The sequence below is a fragment of the Taeniopygia guttata genome, chromosome Z (genome assembly GCF_048771995.1).
Source record: "Taeniopygia guttata chromosome Z, bTaeGut7.mat, whole genome shotgun sequence".
In the NCBI taxonomy this organism is placed as follows: Eukaryota; Metazoa; Chordata; class Aves; order Passeriformes; family Estrildidae; genus Taeniopygia; species Taeniopygia guttata.
Window position 1 is genome coordinate 66,580,385 of NC_133063.1, and position 16,503 is coordinate 66,596,887.

The window sequence follows — 16,503 nt, forward strand, 5'->3', positions numbered from 1 at the left end:
CCTGCAACATCTTTTTTTGCAGCTGACCTGAGACATTGGCTCTATTGAAGGCCATGTCAAAATTCCCATTTACCGCACCAAAGAGTTGAGCTAGCTTTCCTAGCCAGCATTAGGTAGCATCTAAGACAACTAAGAGCCAGCAAGGAAAGCAGTGCAATTCTGTGACATGTCCTAATGAATCCTACCCCTCTGCACTCTCTGCAAGGCAAACGTGCAGCTGCATTTTGCAGTGGCTGCAAAAATAGTTTGCTGATAGCTGATTAATAGATAGTTGCAATAACAAGACTCTGTATTAATAAGGACGATGGAAAGAAATGTTGCCAGAGGAGAGGTACACATATTATCAATTTAAACAAAAAAAAGTATCAGGATTGTAATTAGGCTTTCTTCCTGTGTCGTGTCTGTTAAAATTTGGTCCTGGAGCCAGTGTAAATTGCAGCACTTATTTGGGCATGCCTAAATATTTATTCGAATTATTTTGTCCAAGTAGGAAACCCAAAATTATTCCTTTTTCACACAAAACACTCTTTGTGGCTGTGATCTCCAAAGTGCAAAGAGAAAACAAAGTATTTAAAAGAGGATTTTTGAATTAACTGTTGTTCATTTTTCTTACCAACTGTTCCTTCTTTAATTGTCCTCCAACGAAAAAAGCTGATGATAGAATGAGCAAAACAGGGGTCGAAATCAGCCATTTTGAAGGAATTTGCTGTTTGACACAAACTAGATGGAGGTTCAATAAACATGGACTAGTGCACTCTACAGAGTCTATTTCTGAATCGAATCCAATTTGCACGGTGCTTATACATGCCATGACATTAAATATCAAAAGCACTTAATAGCACATGATGCTCATTGTACCCATCTTCCTGGTTAAAACCTCTTTTTCTAAGATTGAAGTAACCTAGTGAAATGAAACACTGTGAAATTACAATGGAAGAAAAGTCCATGCATGCAGGGATGTGGTGGGTTGGATGGGACTGAATAAGTATGATGCTTCCTGGGGCTAAATGCCAAGACCCTGCTTAGCCCTTCCTGAAATAAAACCCTGGGAGGTTACACAGAAAGAAATGTCCATTCATTCTTGGCAGCTTCTCAGATTTCTCTTTTAAGCAAACTTTAATTTTGACACTGTCTGGAGATTTACCCAATAAACCCCCTGGCTCAGCACAGATGTTGTTAGTGAGTCAGGCATTCCACATGTGGGGCTGATGCTCTTGTTCTCAGCTTCCACCTGTGGAAGATCTCTGACAAATTACAGGGGCCATGTTTTTCCCCATGAAGGAAAAACCTGGTGATAGACACTGTGTTCCATCTCTGCCTGATTTCAACATGCCCATAAAAATAAAGTGTATCCTAACAAACCCCATGATTCACCTGTCCTTTTCTTCTCTGCTACTTTCACTCCATCCTCCTTTCTTTCTAGTTATATTCTGAACCTGGGAGCATCTAGAGGTGAAATGAGCAAAATGGAGGTGGAAGTAAGCATTTTGAAGGAATTTTCTGTTTTAAACTGACTAGATGGAGGGGTAATTAAGCGTGCATTAGTCCACTCTAAGGAACACTGGTGATGACCCTCCTCTTAGTTCACTGTATTTCCTATACATCCAGTGACAACCTAGTCTACAAAACAACTTGTGAGCTAACTCATCTTCCTGAAGTAAAGCCCTCTGAGAACAATGTATGTAGTCTAAGTAAATCACCATCTTTAGAGACCAGTTTAAACACCCATCAAATGCCTGGATCAAAGTAACACCAGAGAGTTCCCAAGTGCCACCTCCTAAATGTAACTGCCCTCCTGCAACTGCATTCTTCACCTTGTTGTACTAGTTCTTGGTTTCAAGAACTATGCCAAGGGCTTGGCAAATATTTTAAATTCATCTTATTATGAGGAAGAAAGCCAAGAGATTATATGCGAATTTGGGACTCTCCCATGATAGGACAAAAGTGCACTGCAACAAATCAGCCTCTGCTCAACTTTGTAAAGGCTGGGTGATGTGCAGCAGAGAGAGAAGGATTAGTTGAAATAGTCGCTCCTTCCACACTGAGATCACACATGTCTTTGTCTAGCAGGTGGTGTGTGCCTATCAGTTCATTTGCTGTGCCAGCGCAGCACCCTGTACCTTGTTTTCTGTGAGCTGCTGCTCCCCAGCCTGCACATGAGGCTGCACCACCACTTGCTCTGTTCAGTCCCACAGGAGGAGTGGTGAGGCTTCACTGATGGCAGACCTAAAGGTTGATGTTTGCATTATCAGTACAACATGTTCCCTATGAAAACCACAGCAAACTGAGCCTGCTTTTGTTTCACATAGACAATACGAGCAGGTGAAGGAGGTTGTGTTTCATCGTGAGCTCCTTGGAATTGGCAGTACCTCAGAACTGGCAGTACCTCAGAACTGGCAGTACCTCAGAACTGGCTGTTGCAGCAGCCCTTTCTTGCTTTTAATTGTGAAGAACTTTCTTAAAGCCGCAACCATAATACTTGCAAGAAAGAAAATTCCCAGTCATGTTCTTCCCTAAGTGAGGTTGTTTTATCTGTTTCCTCTGGATTTTCTTATCCCCAGCCATCTGGACAAGTTCTTTCAGACACAGGTAGGAGGGCAGAACTAGCTTTGGTCTTTTCTTCCACTTGGACTGTCAGTGGTGCCTTGTCCTCTTTTAAGGATGGGCTTCAGAAGATGGTCATGTACAACTGGAGAGCTGTATCCATTCATCTCAAAGTCTGCCTGTAATGGGGTGTAATTAGGCTGGCCATTCTTCCTGGCTGGCTGGAGGTTTGTACCGGACTGTGCTTAAGGCAGAGCATGTCCGGGGAGGCTTTGTTTACTTGTTAAATATTCTGTATGGCTAGGACCATACCACATCTTCCACTAACTAATGTCTGCAGGTTGTTCCATGGTTGAGAATGCCCTCCCTTCACCTGATATGCCTTACACCTATCTTTTGAGACCTCCCATTCCCCATATCTTGTTTCCACTGCATCTTCAAGGTCCACCATGAAGTTAATAAGTCCAGCCAATGTATTTCACTTCAACTACTCCAATGCTGGTATATAATTATGTAGTACACTCAACAAATTATTTTTGCTTACCCTTAATGCCCTTTCTCTCTGTCTTCATGCAATCAGGGTTATGCTTGTATTTGGTCAAAGGAGACTGTATTTTGTTACTTCTATGGCTTTGGTAGCCAATGTTGTATGTCAGGAGAGAGACCAAAGCTAGGTAGCAGGTATATTGCAGCTACTGCCTGTTCAAGAGAACTCTGTGTTTCTCTCTTTTCTTGGGCTTGTCCTGGCAGTCATACCTTGTCTTCTCTCAAGAGATGGTGTTAAGTGTTGTCACTTTTCACTGAGATCAGTTTTTAGGAATTATTCATTCCAGAATGCATTCACTTTTCTGCTAGGGGAAAAGTGGGTTTTAATTAATTTCCTAAATTACATTAATCCAAATTCCTATCTGGATAATAAAATGTTAATAGTATACAGAAAATAATTCAAACAGCTCAGAAACCTAAACGTAATTGCTTATGAGCATGGAGTGTTTATTGCTGTCAAAATGAATAATTTTTCAACTTCCAGCTGTTAAAATCCTTCTGGCAGATCTCCAAGCAATTCTCCTTCTGTTACTTTTTCCTCAATTAAATATTAGTGCTGTTCTCAGGTTCTTGTTACATAAGCAATGATTTCAAATTGCACTTCTCTTCTCTTTTAACCATTAACTGTCACAAATTATTCTGCTGCAAGGTTTTTTCTCATCTCAGATTTTACTTGATATTTATACCAATGAAGGAGGAGCATTAACCTCATTTGAGCCTAGGCCTTAGTGACAAAGTTTAGATGCAGACTGGCCAGAAATTATCTTTGAGTCTGGATGCTGCTTGCTGCTTAGCAGGTAGTTGAGGTAAATGGAAACTGAGTGCACTTGGCATTCCCAAAACCTTTAGTACTTCAGCAGAAGTAGGATGCTTAGAGAGCTGCAGTGGAGATAGAGAATTTCCCTGGATGCTCACAGATAATACCAAAGACAAAATAGCTAAAATGTAGGCACTGTCAGTTGCAACACAGATAGATTGTTTGGAATCTCCATACAAAAGCTACAGTATAGAAATTATTTGATTTAGGATTGATATGTGAGCTCTAGTTTGGTCTTATGTGAGCTCTAGTTTGGTTTTACTGGCATTTATCTGTAGGCACCCTGGGACACTAGGAATGCAGGCAACATCTTTGGGAATATAGGGCTTTTCTCATATAGACATGAGAAAAGCCATGTCAAAGTCCTGGTGGTGTGTGTTCAGACACAGTTTAATCAGCCAAGATTTTTCCTGTGTGAATATAGAGTATTTCTTCATCTGTGTATCCATACCTAGAGTGAAAGGTCTGTGGCAGAGTGATTTTTCATTTCTGAGCCTTGAGTGCATACATAAGGCCAGTCAGTCAGTAGTCTACCAGACTTGAAAATATGATTGAAATATGATTGAAAAAGAACAATGCAAGTATGGACAATACTGTTTACTTGGCTTACCACCTAGCAACACCTTTTTTCCAAGTGCAATTTTGGAGTGTGTATTTAAAGGGGAATATACTTCACGATGCAAACAAAGAAAAGTGACTCTTGAAAAATCTGCCTCTGGCTCTGCAAACATGTGTCCATAACCCAATAAGCAGCCATAGTTTTGGCTGAAACAAGTACTCTAATTTTAAAAATTTATGTATTAATTTAGTCTCTTTTTGAGTAGCAGCAAAGCAAGACATTATTCTAACAAATAAAAGCATCTGTGTTTTGCACAGTGAGTATTTGTGTGGCATCCCAATTCAGGCAAGACAAATGATTACACAGGATAGTAAGACATGGCTTCACTGCACAGCTGGAAGGTTTCATTAAATGTCTGATTCTGAGTGGAGTGGCACAAACTAAGAGTGTTAGAATCCAGATCCAGCTGAACTGTTACAGTGTCCTGCATGTGTCCAGTCAAGTTTATGCTATACACAGCTTCTAAATTTTCTGGGAGCAATATTTTTTAATGCCAACAAGTAAGAGGGTATTTCTGGTTTTTATCTGTTGTTACTTCATCAATCCTTTTGTTAACAAATTGCTGCATCTGGGGTGTACCTCCTGTGCCAATGATTGCATTTGTATGTGATGTAAGGTCTGCCAGGAGAAATTATGGATGTAGAGTGGATGGAAGTCATGAGCTGAGTAGTCCATGTGCAAATTTTCGATTGCTGCTGCACCTTTTCCTTTCTAGACCATTCCCTTCAATTTGTGCTTCCCTCTTACCTTTTCTTGACTGCCTCTTCCCCAAGAGAGCAGTAGCAGGGAAGTGAAAAAATGAGAGTGGAAACAAAAAGAGTGGAAGCAAGCTGCCCTGGACCAGCCATACCCTGTGAAAAGTAGACCATCTATTTTCATTAAATATAAGACACTCAACACTTGTGAAAGCTCTGCTGTTGTGTTGAAACTGCTTCACAGGGTTTGTGAGCTATTCATTTTGGAGAGCATATATAGGCAATGTAACAGCATAAGCCTTTCACCCTTAGGAAAACAAACTATCATCTCTAAATTCAGCAAAGGGCAATGCAAAGATGTCTTGAAGATGGTCAGAGGAAGCAGCCTTAATACAATCATAAGTTTCAAGACATTACCTTAACAACAGTATGAGATAGAATATCATCTCAGAATCCCAGAATTGCCATGTTTTCCTGCAGAAATAACCTTTGGTAGAGGAATTAATCACCACAAAACCTAATTAATCTTCCAGGGTAAGAAACTTGTTTGTGGGCAGTGCAGGAATTTACATGCTTATTTCCAGGCCTAAGCAACTGTATATGCACATGCAATTTTGAACAAATATAATCCCATCAGGTGTTTGGGTGTATATATTTGTATATTAAAATTATTCAATATCTGGATGCACCAGTTTAAATTAAAAAACAGGAGAGAAGCAGAAACAATTTACTTCGAACTGATGGAATTTCTGACACCATAATTTCTTTTTAAATTTGCTTTATTGATTTAACGGGAGGTAATAAGGAATGGTTTTAAACTTAGCAAAAAATAATTAATTCTAGGGTGAAATAGGAATATGTTCATTTGCTTGAATATGATAGCTTTGTGTCTATTTTTTTTTCGTTAAAAACCCCTGAAACGAAACCACTATTGCTTTTCCTGGCAACATTTTTTTTGGTCATATTTCATTGCCGAAAGTAGAAAAAATAAACTTATTTGTGATGATATGATTTGATTTGATTTGATTTGATTTGATTTGATTTGATTTGATTTGATTTGCAGTTGTAGTGTAGACAGTTCCTGTAAGAGCTGAGGTTTCAAAAACAAAATCCTCTTGTTGCAGAATGGAAAAAATGCCTTTCCTGAGGCATAGGAGTGGAGCATCATTTGCTAGAATGGAACAACAGAAGCCTTGGAAAAGCAAAATTTTGCTGATATAGCATGCAATACTGCAGTTTGTTGTCATGTGTAACATAGGCAGCCATACAGCTGTAAAGAGAACCAGAAAAACATTGGTGACATGCAAGAGTTGACAGTGTGCAATAAATGTTGTAGCAAAGAGGGCTCTAAAATATTAGAGCACAGTGTGAGGTGGGAGTTCTTACTTCCTTGTCTTCTGCTATTCTTGATTTTCATGGGAAAAGATGAGAAGTGTACTCAAAATACTTTTCTCCCACCTTCCTCTTTACCATAGATTTTGCCTAGTCCAGAATGAACTTGGTGCCAGCTAGGGTGAAAAAACAAGCAGGTCTGTACCCACTACAAAACATTTTTGTCTGTAGACCAAGGGGGTTTGGGAGGTGAGAAATTGCTGCAATGCTGCCAGCTGCCTCCTCAAGCATTCTGAACAGTGCTGTTCTTTCAGGTGCTGGGAACAGTAGGGTGACGCTAAACACAACTGCATGAGATTGACAGTGAACACAATTGCTGAAAGGGGAAGCTGCAGGAAAAGGAGATCCTAAGGAGGTTTCTGAAAAATGCCAGATATTTCATAGAAGCATGAAGAAATCCCTGAACCTTGTGATCATATTTTGTTCTCCCTCCCTCCCTACTGCCTTTGGGAAAGAAGGGCATGTTTTTTAAGGCAAGGAGTTTGTTCCCGCTACTGCACTGTGCTTATGTGCAGTTAGACACCTGCATGACCAAAAGAGCCTGCATGGCATGAAGGTACCACTGAGGTGCTTCCCACAAGCAGCCAGGGCACCACACAAGAATCAATGGGCAGTCCTAGACCTGCTTCACAAGGCTGTGGCAGCTCTTCAGGACCTTTCCATCATCGAGAATGTCTCTCCAGGCATTCCAGGGCAGGGGTCTTTCCCTCTGTTCTGCATGATCACAGCCCACCTGGAGGATGTACACAGTCTGCTGCTGTTAAAGAATACCTTAGAGGTATACTAGGAAAATAAAGTAAAAATGACAGGAGATAAAGAGTCTACATGGAGCCAGGAGAGCACAAGGAGAGGATGGATTAGGGCGTAAACTGTCTTGCAGCATATAGTGGAAATAGGAAAGTACATAAAGTAAGAGAAGTATCAGTGAAAAGAGACATCTAATCCCCCCATGGCATTAAAGTGCTTTTAAAAGGGCATGTTTCAGCTCTCAAGACTGCTAATAAATAGCCATCATTACAGCAGTACATATGTGCCTCTGTTTTAGCAACTTGCACTTAGGTATGACCATAAAAATTTAGTGTTGTTTGGCAGAAAATTGCCCCCATGAATGTTAGATCAGCACGTGGGCAGAGCTGATGTTTTTTAGAAAGACAAGGATAGCTGTAGCGCTATTAGTGTCCCAAAAATTAATCTCAGATGTAATAAAGTAAGCATAGTTGCTTACTTTTTTCTTTATTAACATTGTGGGAAGAATTTGGTAGCATTTGTGATTTAGACCAAAGAGTAAAAGAGGTGATTCCTATTACAGCTGATCCGAGCCTGTGTCACTGGAGTTGGATCTTGCCCTGCCTATTTATGTCACTTGAAATTCCTTAAACTGTGTTCTTACCATCTCTAGTAAACAGCCGTCTTAGCACAGGGCTAATTGCATGAGTATTCCTGGCCTCTGGGTTTCCTCAGCAAACAGAACAGTTACTCTTTTTGCTGCATTCCTCCTAGCAGCAAATGCACAATAAAAGCCCAGAGTTAAGGCTGGCGTGCATTTGTTTATTTTCTCTCACTTAACTTCTCTATGGATTTTCTCTTCCTTTTCTCATCTTAGGGTTAATGCAGAGGATTAACCAGATGCACTTCCACCTGTCTGTAGAGGTGCATCTAAGAAATTCAGACATTGCCATGACATGACAGGTTAATACATGTATTTGGCCAGAATCTCACTCTCAGTGGCCTGCTCTTGTGTATCCTAGACATGTCTCAGCATCTTATTGTCTCCACTTCTCTGCTCCAGCTATTGCAGTAAGTGGTGGTGTTGCAATGACATCAAGTATTACATTGTGCTGTGGCTGCTCCACTTTCAATGTCCCTGCAGCCACATCACCTATGACAACACTGCAAAGTCCCTTCAGACTCCACTGATGTATGTGTTGAAGCAACAGACATGATTCTTTCCAACTTAATGACACTCTTGTTTTGCGTTACTGTAGCGTCTGTGTTTTTATGGAAATAGGCACATCATTAAGTGGAAGCCTGCTTAGGCCACAGATGCAGGTACAAGTTTGGCAAGTCAGTCTGCAGACGCATGACGCTGCTTTTGAAAGTCATTTAGTCCCAACACTGCCAACTAACACCATAGTCAGTAGGAACAACAGTTCCCACGCTTTCAGGTATCTGTCTTTTGATACTTGGCTTGCTGGTCTTTTGCAAATTCAGGTGTATTCTCTGCCCATTTGTAAACACAAGCTGAAATGTATTTTTCTCCAGTTTTATCTTTTGGTAGATGTCAGCTGGCAACTCTTGAGCCCAGCCTTGTTACCTCCTATGGGCAGTACTATAGTCTAAGAAGACCTGCTGATTCCAATTGAACCAGAAGTTCTTTAAAGTGATTCTGATTCTGAAAACTAAGCATAATCTTCAATTGCTTTTAAGAGAAATTTTACCTCAATATGATCCAGCTTTACCAAATGCAGGCTGTTTTATGGACAGACAACAGGCAATGGGTACTGCTCCCACTTGGAGTGAGTGTACCTATAGGATGCCTATATTATGGCACCTAGGCAGTAAGCTCAGGGTGGATATTTCCATTTCACAAGAAATAATTTGTGCTCCTTTATAGTCACCAACTTTGTGTGAAGAGAAAACTGAGAGGTATTGGTGTGTGGACTATAGTGAATATATGTGTACCTTGAGAGACCTTCTGCCTCACTCAGAGGCTTTTTCCTGAGCCAAAGGTGGCAGGTCCTTAAAGTCCACTGTAAAGCCAACCTTTCCTAGGAGACACAAGCTTTTTGTCAACTGCAGAGTGGGCTGTTAAGGGGATGAAATTACTTCAGTGTAACTGAAAAGGCCTTTTTCCAGAGCCCTGGCTTGGGACTGAGATAGGAAAAAATCTCATGAGACAAAACTCCAGAGCAAAACAGCATCTAAAAAATACTTTTGACAGGAAACCAAGATATTCTTAGTAGTCCTAGCCCCTTACAGCCAAAAAAGGAATGCTGGGTCACCTTCAGTTGATGTAACACTGTTGCATTGTTGCTTTACTGAGATCATTTATGTCTGGGGTTATGAAAGACTAGCATACATTTATCCCAAGGTAGAACCTCATTGTGTGCTAAGCTTTTTTGCAGGAGGATCTGAGGTATCTGAGCGACCAAACACAAAAATGACGAGTGAAGTCCCATTCTGCACATGTGAAGTATTGCTATAGAGAAAAATAACATTTAAACAAGGGTTTACAGCAAGCAGAAGAAGTACTTTTTCACACTGTGACTAATTACATTATGGGATTGGTTTTTACAAGGGTTACAAGCACTGGATACTGAGGTTATTCCAGTTTACATGGAACATAATGTGACTTCTCACTGAATCTCATTCCTGCTCATGTTCCAGGAAATGGTGCCTATGGCCAGAGACAGCATGCAAAGATTTAGGAAGATGTCCCAAAACTGGACTTGTGATGTAATAAGGTCACAAATCAATCAGTGAATTGACTGTAACTTAGAGACGAGGTGGATCTCTGTTGTAGGGTCTTGCCTCACATGTGAGCTGTAACATCCCTTATACTTCACTATACTCAGGGAGATTTTATTCCTAATCTTGTTATATTAGCCCAATATAACAGGGAGATTTTATTCGAAATCTTGTTATATTAGCCCACTGTCTGAACATCCTCTGAATTTGAATATAATCCTAAAAGCTAAACAAAATCATGAGGACCCAATTTTTCAAGAAATTCAGCTGACATCTAGCTATCAAGTGCTATCCACACAGTAAAAACAGTTAGTAGGTATTAATCCTTTGACTAATCAAGGTATGTACAGCAGAAAGGAATTTTTTCATACCTTCTAATTTTATTTTTTTTTTTGTCAAGTGAGGAAAAATTGTGTTTAATAAGCTTATTTGTTACCTTTAATGTGCCACTCCTGATAAATACCATCATGTCACCATTTATTTAGAGACTTCTATGTTGTATACTGTCCCAAGATGAGATTCACTAGGGTACATGCTGTAGTTGTATTCTCAACAAAAAAGTAAGATAATTTGTATAACTGTATAATTCCAGTCTGATAGTCCAGTCCTCAGAGGTGATCAAGTATTTATAATTGAACTAGAGAGTCGGTGAATGTTAGACAGAAGAGCAGAAGGGTAAATCTTCCCACTGTACAGCCCAGGAGATTCAATCAGGAGAGAAAGGAGAAACAGCATGGCTACAAAAGCATGTCAATCTCAGTTGTAAAATCTCTTTAGTAGATGGAAAGCCTAATTTTCCAGTGTGACTAATCAGTTTTGTGCCAGTGCAAATCTCTGGGCTTCATGGGAAACTCTTTTTATGGATTCAAGTTAAATTTTTCAGGTTGAACAATTTTTGCTGGTTCTTTTTGCCCTCTGCCCTCTGCACTCAAGAAGCAGGGGATGCATTGATTGCCCTTTCTTTTCAACAGATAGCAGTGAGCATGCTTGTCTATGATACCTGGAATTCAAATCTCTATGTTGCCCTCATTTCAGAGGGCGCCCTCAGTCCTGAAGCTGTAGGAATTTTCTTCAGGCGTATCCTGTTTCACTCCCAATCACCTCTGTTTATGCTTTTTCACTCTGCAGAACATGTTTCTCAAAGTTAATATAGAATTCCATATACTACTTCTAAAAGGAGCATCCAGCTTATTATGAGATTATAGTAAATTTATTCCATTTGTTTTCTGAGTTGTTAAGTATTTTATAGCAAAATGGAACATCAGTAGGATAAATTCAGACCAATTCTGTAGATGCGTCATGTCACCTTTCCTTCTGAATACCATATAAAACAATATTCAGGGAATATACAGAAGTTAACTCCCTGCCCTCTGGGTTAGTGATTAATTAGAGAAACTTGTTCTGCCTCAGTGGTTTAATAGATGGGGTCTAAGACTAGCACTTCATTGTCATTTTTATTGCTATTTGCTAAATGTGTGGAGTAGGATCTGGTTTGGTTTTAGATTTTTTTATTCAACAAACTAAATCTTAAATAGTTAAATTCCACCAGGACTGATCTGAAACTTCTTTTGGATTTAACAACCACTCTAAATCTCATGGATTTATTTTAACCTGTAAGAAACTGAGACATGTTATTCACCCACTCACTAGTACCTGGTTTTGATACCGTAAAATGATAACCCATATCACCAGCAAGGTTCTTTATTAATATAATTTCCCATAAAATTTGCCACTGTAACTTTCTGACACAGATTTGCATTTATTTTAAATGATATATAGATTTTCATTTTGTTTCAGGCAGAGCTTCTAAGGAGTCCTTTTAGTTCAGTAAAGTAAATGGGAGCTCTGCATAACACTACTCAGTTCAGCATTATTTCATATTTTTCAATAGATGTCTTTGCTGCACTGAAATCTACATGCATGTTAATAATTTTGTCTGCTACATGTTGGCTGCATTCCTTGCTTTCCCCCAAAGGGGTGAAGTTAATGCATTTGCTTCAATCCCAGCATCCATAAATGCATATTCTCACAGGTCTTTATACGATACAGTTCTCACTCCATTTCATGTTGCCAGTTGCCAGAATATGATCTTGAGGCACCCACAGCTGCTACCAGACTCTCATTCAATGCATGCACCCAGCCCAAAGGCTGCAAGCATCACTCTCAAGAGCAACACTCCCGTATTTTTTCATGGTCTCATCACTTTGACAGTAGCAGTAGTATTGGTGCCTCCCCTAGGGAAGCTCACTGAGCAGTTGTAGCTCTGACACAATTCTCTACCAGGTTTCTGAGTGGCATAGGCTACTGTGTGTATGTCATACCTTAATCCATCTTTCTGTATTGGCCTCCTTATGCTTTCCAGAGGATCTTGTTGTATTGCAGGAGAACTTGTTAATCAGACTGACTTAGCTGAGGACTTATGAAATTAGTGCTTCTGCTGTTCTTGTGGCCATCATTATGTTTGTTTTTATTCCACATGTTCTAGCACTGCTGGTTCAATCCATTTTTCAAAACATTAATTTTCATTAAACTAAATAACATAACATTAAATCTCTATATGTGAAGAGAATGTGCCTGAAATAGTCACCACCATTTAAATGTTGGTTAAACTATAGGGTAATGAGATGTTCAAATTACTGATGTATTATTGTTAAAGACAGGGATCTTTTTCTCATATTGGATATTTTCACCTTGTTTATTTTCAAGTCTAAATTCTTTTTACTCGATGGCAAGATATTCTTAGAGAAAAGTCCCATTTTGGCATTTGTTTCACTCAGGAGATCTTTGTGCCCTAGTGGTCAGATTTGTATCAATTTCATTCCCATTTTAAGACCATGACAAACTATTGGAATGACAAAGACTACAGAAATTAAATACTTGCAGAAGAACGGCTACAAGGCACAGTTGCTAAGAGCAGTGTCTGTCATTGCAGGGTGCTGCAGTTGCAAGTGTGCCCCTAAAATAATAAGAAAAGTTCAGATTCACACCAGAAAATCACAACACAATGGACATGACGCTGGAGTCACAAGCACAAATGGGTGCTGTCCCTGACAAGCTACAGTTGTGAGGACCTGGTCACATAAAGATAAGCCTGGCACCCATCACCACAGCTAAGCCAAGCAAAACAAAGTCTGACTTTAACAAATCAGCATTTCATGCATACAAACCTGCTTTGACTTCTACTGTAGCAGGCAAAATAGGCATTAATTCTACCAGTAATTGCAAATCACTCTGTTCACACAATTCAGAAGCTGTATTAGGTCAAGCACTGAGTTAGGCACCCTGATTTTGTTTTCCCTCTCTTCATATTTCTTGACCACACCTAAAGAACAGCCTTGCTAATTCAGCAGATTCCCTGGGAGTAGTGTCATATACCAGCTGTTAAATGGGCTGACATCTACATAAAATCATCTTGTATTAATATGGGGAAAAGCATTATTGCTGGAAATCAGGCCTAAAGTGCCATTTAAGAAACCGCTACTTTTTTAGCCTCTGTATGTTATCTGCACAGCCCCATCACTCCTGCTCTGGCCTGCTTTCATCTCACTGGTGGCTATCCCTCCCGACATTAGGAATATCCAACTCATGAGAAATAGTCTCCTTGAGCTTTTCAGACTGCCCACTTCTAGCAGAGGCATGTACTGGTGATGGCTCAAACACAGCAGACTGAGCCAGCCTCAGTGAACACTGGTATTGTTATTTTTGACAAAATTTTCATAGCTGTCTGAAAGAAAAGAAAAGATCAAGTTGAAATGTTGATTTCAACTTTGTCAAGTGAAGTTAATTTCAACTTTAATTGTTTTCAACAAAAGCTGCTAAGGAGAGTTTCTTGGCTTGGCACCTGGGAACATGTAGAAGTCTTTGACAAGCAGTGCATGTTATTTTGAAATCTCTTGGTCTTTTCGTTATTTTCCTTTTCCCCCTCAGATATTGTTTGACAAAAAACAGACATCACATGATAAAGAGGTACAGTCAGAGGACACAGTGAGAGCCAGCCCATACTCTGGCACTAATCCCCTCTCTGGTGTTGGCTCATCCCTCTGGTTCAACATAAGGAACTTCTATAATGGGGCTGCACAATGGGAATAAATAGGCTCGGGTAGTGGAGATGATCTTCCTGCTTACAGAGCCACAGTGCAGCCATCAGACTGAATGTGGCCATGAGGAGGGTTGCCCCCAGGGCAGGGTGGGTAGCACCTCCTCACCATGTGCTATCCCCAGGGAATGGTTCCTGATCCTCACTTTTGGTTTGAGTTGGTTGCTGGGGCTTTGCAGAAAATGTATAGATCAGTTTGTGTGTAGGATGTGCCATACAGGAACTACCAGTCCTTGTGATCCCCACTGGCTTACTTCATCTGCCATCCACGAAGAACTTCCTTCTCTGGAGGGGATGGGTGGCTCAATTTGAATGGGTGACATACAAGTCCTCAACTATAAATGTGTGGTGGCATCCTCATGGTACCCTTCAGGTAGTGTATTGAAGCTTGAATGGCCAAAGAACAGGACTCTGGACTTCTCAAAATAGATTGGAGAAGACATTCAGAGCAAGACAAGTGAGGCAAGGTCAGTTGGCAAAGTGCTATGGGAAATGAGAATTGCTATTACAGTTGCCTTTTAAGGCAATGAATATATTACAACCACTGCCCTGCCTCCCCTGTGACCTTCTGCTAAGTTTTAGTACAATATTTATGTCCTGAAACTATTAAAATTTGAACTAATCTTCATTAGAAGATGCATTATGTTGTTTCTCTCATAGGATTTTTTTCCCATAGGCATCACATGAATTTTGCATGAAATCTGAAAACAATGTGAATGGTTCTGCCTTCTTTTGAAACTGGAGGAATAGAAACCAAACACTTTTATTCCCCTTGGCAAGTCAAAATATAAAACCTATGGTAGGAAGCTCACTTGGCCTAGTTTTCAATCCTCTGATGAAACACACACTACAATTACATAATTCATCTAATTCTCCTCACCTGATTTTGGTCCTCAATGCCTCTTCTCAAAGAAAAGCAAGCACTGAAGAAGTAAAGATTAATAATAGTAAAAACATGGCTCAGGATAGAGAAAATGCTTGATAGATCACATCAGTTCTAGCTGGAGAAGCAAAATTTGATGGCTTGACACACAGCATCCATAAAATCCCCTTGTAGCTACCTCCATAGTAATGACCATTTTTATTAGCGTGCAGGGATGTTTCTTCTTATATCCTCTGTGTCATCCCATTCTCAGCCAGCTGTTGAAGCAAGTGCTTCTATCGAAAAAATAGTGAGGACTGCTCATGGCCTTTAAATGAAACACACACTTAAGCTATTGCACGGCTTTCCAGTGTATACTATCTTGCAAGATCCATCCTCTAGATGCTCTGGTTTTCCTCACGTTATTGGTCTTGTGTGGGCTGCTGGAAAGCTAAACAGCACTGCATGTGATTCACTGACAGTGTGATTTGCCTGAGTGTCTGATTAAAAATAACAAACCTTTTTCTTTCAAATGTCACCCTTGTCCTTTCAATGCAAAGAAACTAAGCTGACATCCTTGACTTTACCTCATACTGAGGTTTTAATAAGGCTGGAGATGTGTGAGTATCAGATTACTTCCTGGTGAGAACCAAATAGCTATTTCCTGAGGGCACTTGACCTACTTCCAACCAGAGAAAGTAATGTGGTTTTCAGATGGCAAAACTAACTCTTATCCTTTATGCATTAACAGCTCTGTTACAGACAGGTCTCATCCTCTTTTACCCAGTTACACTAATTATTTCATATTCAAAGAACTTCTTGGAATAGCTGTGACAGTTAAGGTTTTTATTTAGATATCAGTTTTCTTTTAAGCCACAAAGTCATTTTTTTGGAATGGAAATATTTGCAACATGGAATAAATAGCTGAAATTGTAAGTTATTTATGTATTAAGGTCTGTGCTTTATCCTAACTGCCCTGAAACTATTTTATACCTAGGAGGCAATTTTCCTTAGTCTATTGACCAGCTCAGTATTAACATCACATAAATGCACATGACTCGATGTGAGGAAGGTAGAAGTTATCTCTGGAGAGAGTGCTGTCTCCCAGCTCACACCCCAGCTCTGTCATACAGCACATCTGATGCTGAGAAATTACAAGAAACTAAAAGTATCTGATATCAGCTGGGCTCCCAGTGATCTTGCTGCACTTGTTTGTCTTGCTCTGTGGCATGCATGTCTCAAGTAGTAATCAGCAGATGGAGTAACAGAGTCCATGAATAAAAAAAATTCTTATTGACGGTGTATCCCTGTGGTAAACCCTCAAAAAGTGTTTTGGCTTATCTAGGACTCTGTTATTTTTCAATCAGCAGCTGCATTCTGCTTGACTCTGCAGAATTTGTGTAGGTTGGCATGTCTAAAGAGCTTTCTTCCCCATGCAGGGAATCAACAGAGTAGCAGTGTGCT

At 40.0% G+C, this 16,503-nt stretch overlaps 1 long non-coding RNA gene across 1 annotated transcript in view; it reads left to right on the forward strand.

Moving 5' to 3' along the window:
- Positions 1–2,434: 2,434 nt before the first annotated feature.
- The window catches only part of LOC140681796 (uncharacterized), a 98,646-nt gene continuing 84,577 nt past the window's right edge, over positions 2,435–16,503 (forward strand). Inside the window, exon 1 of the long non-coding RNA XR_012052993.1 lies at positions 2,435–2,589. This is a non-coding gene — a long non-coding RNA (uncharacterized lncRNA). The remainder of the gene's footprint in view (positions 2,590–16,503) is intronic.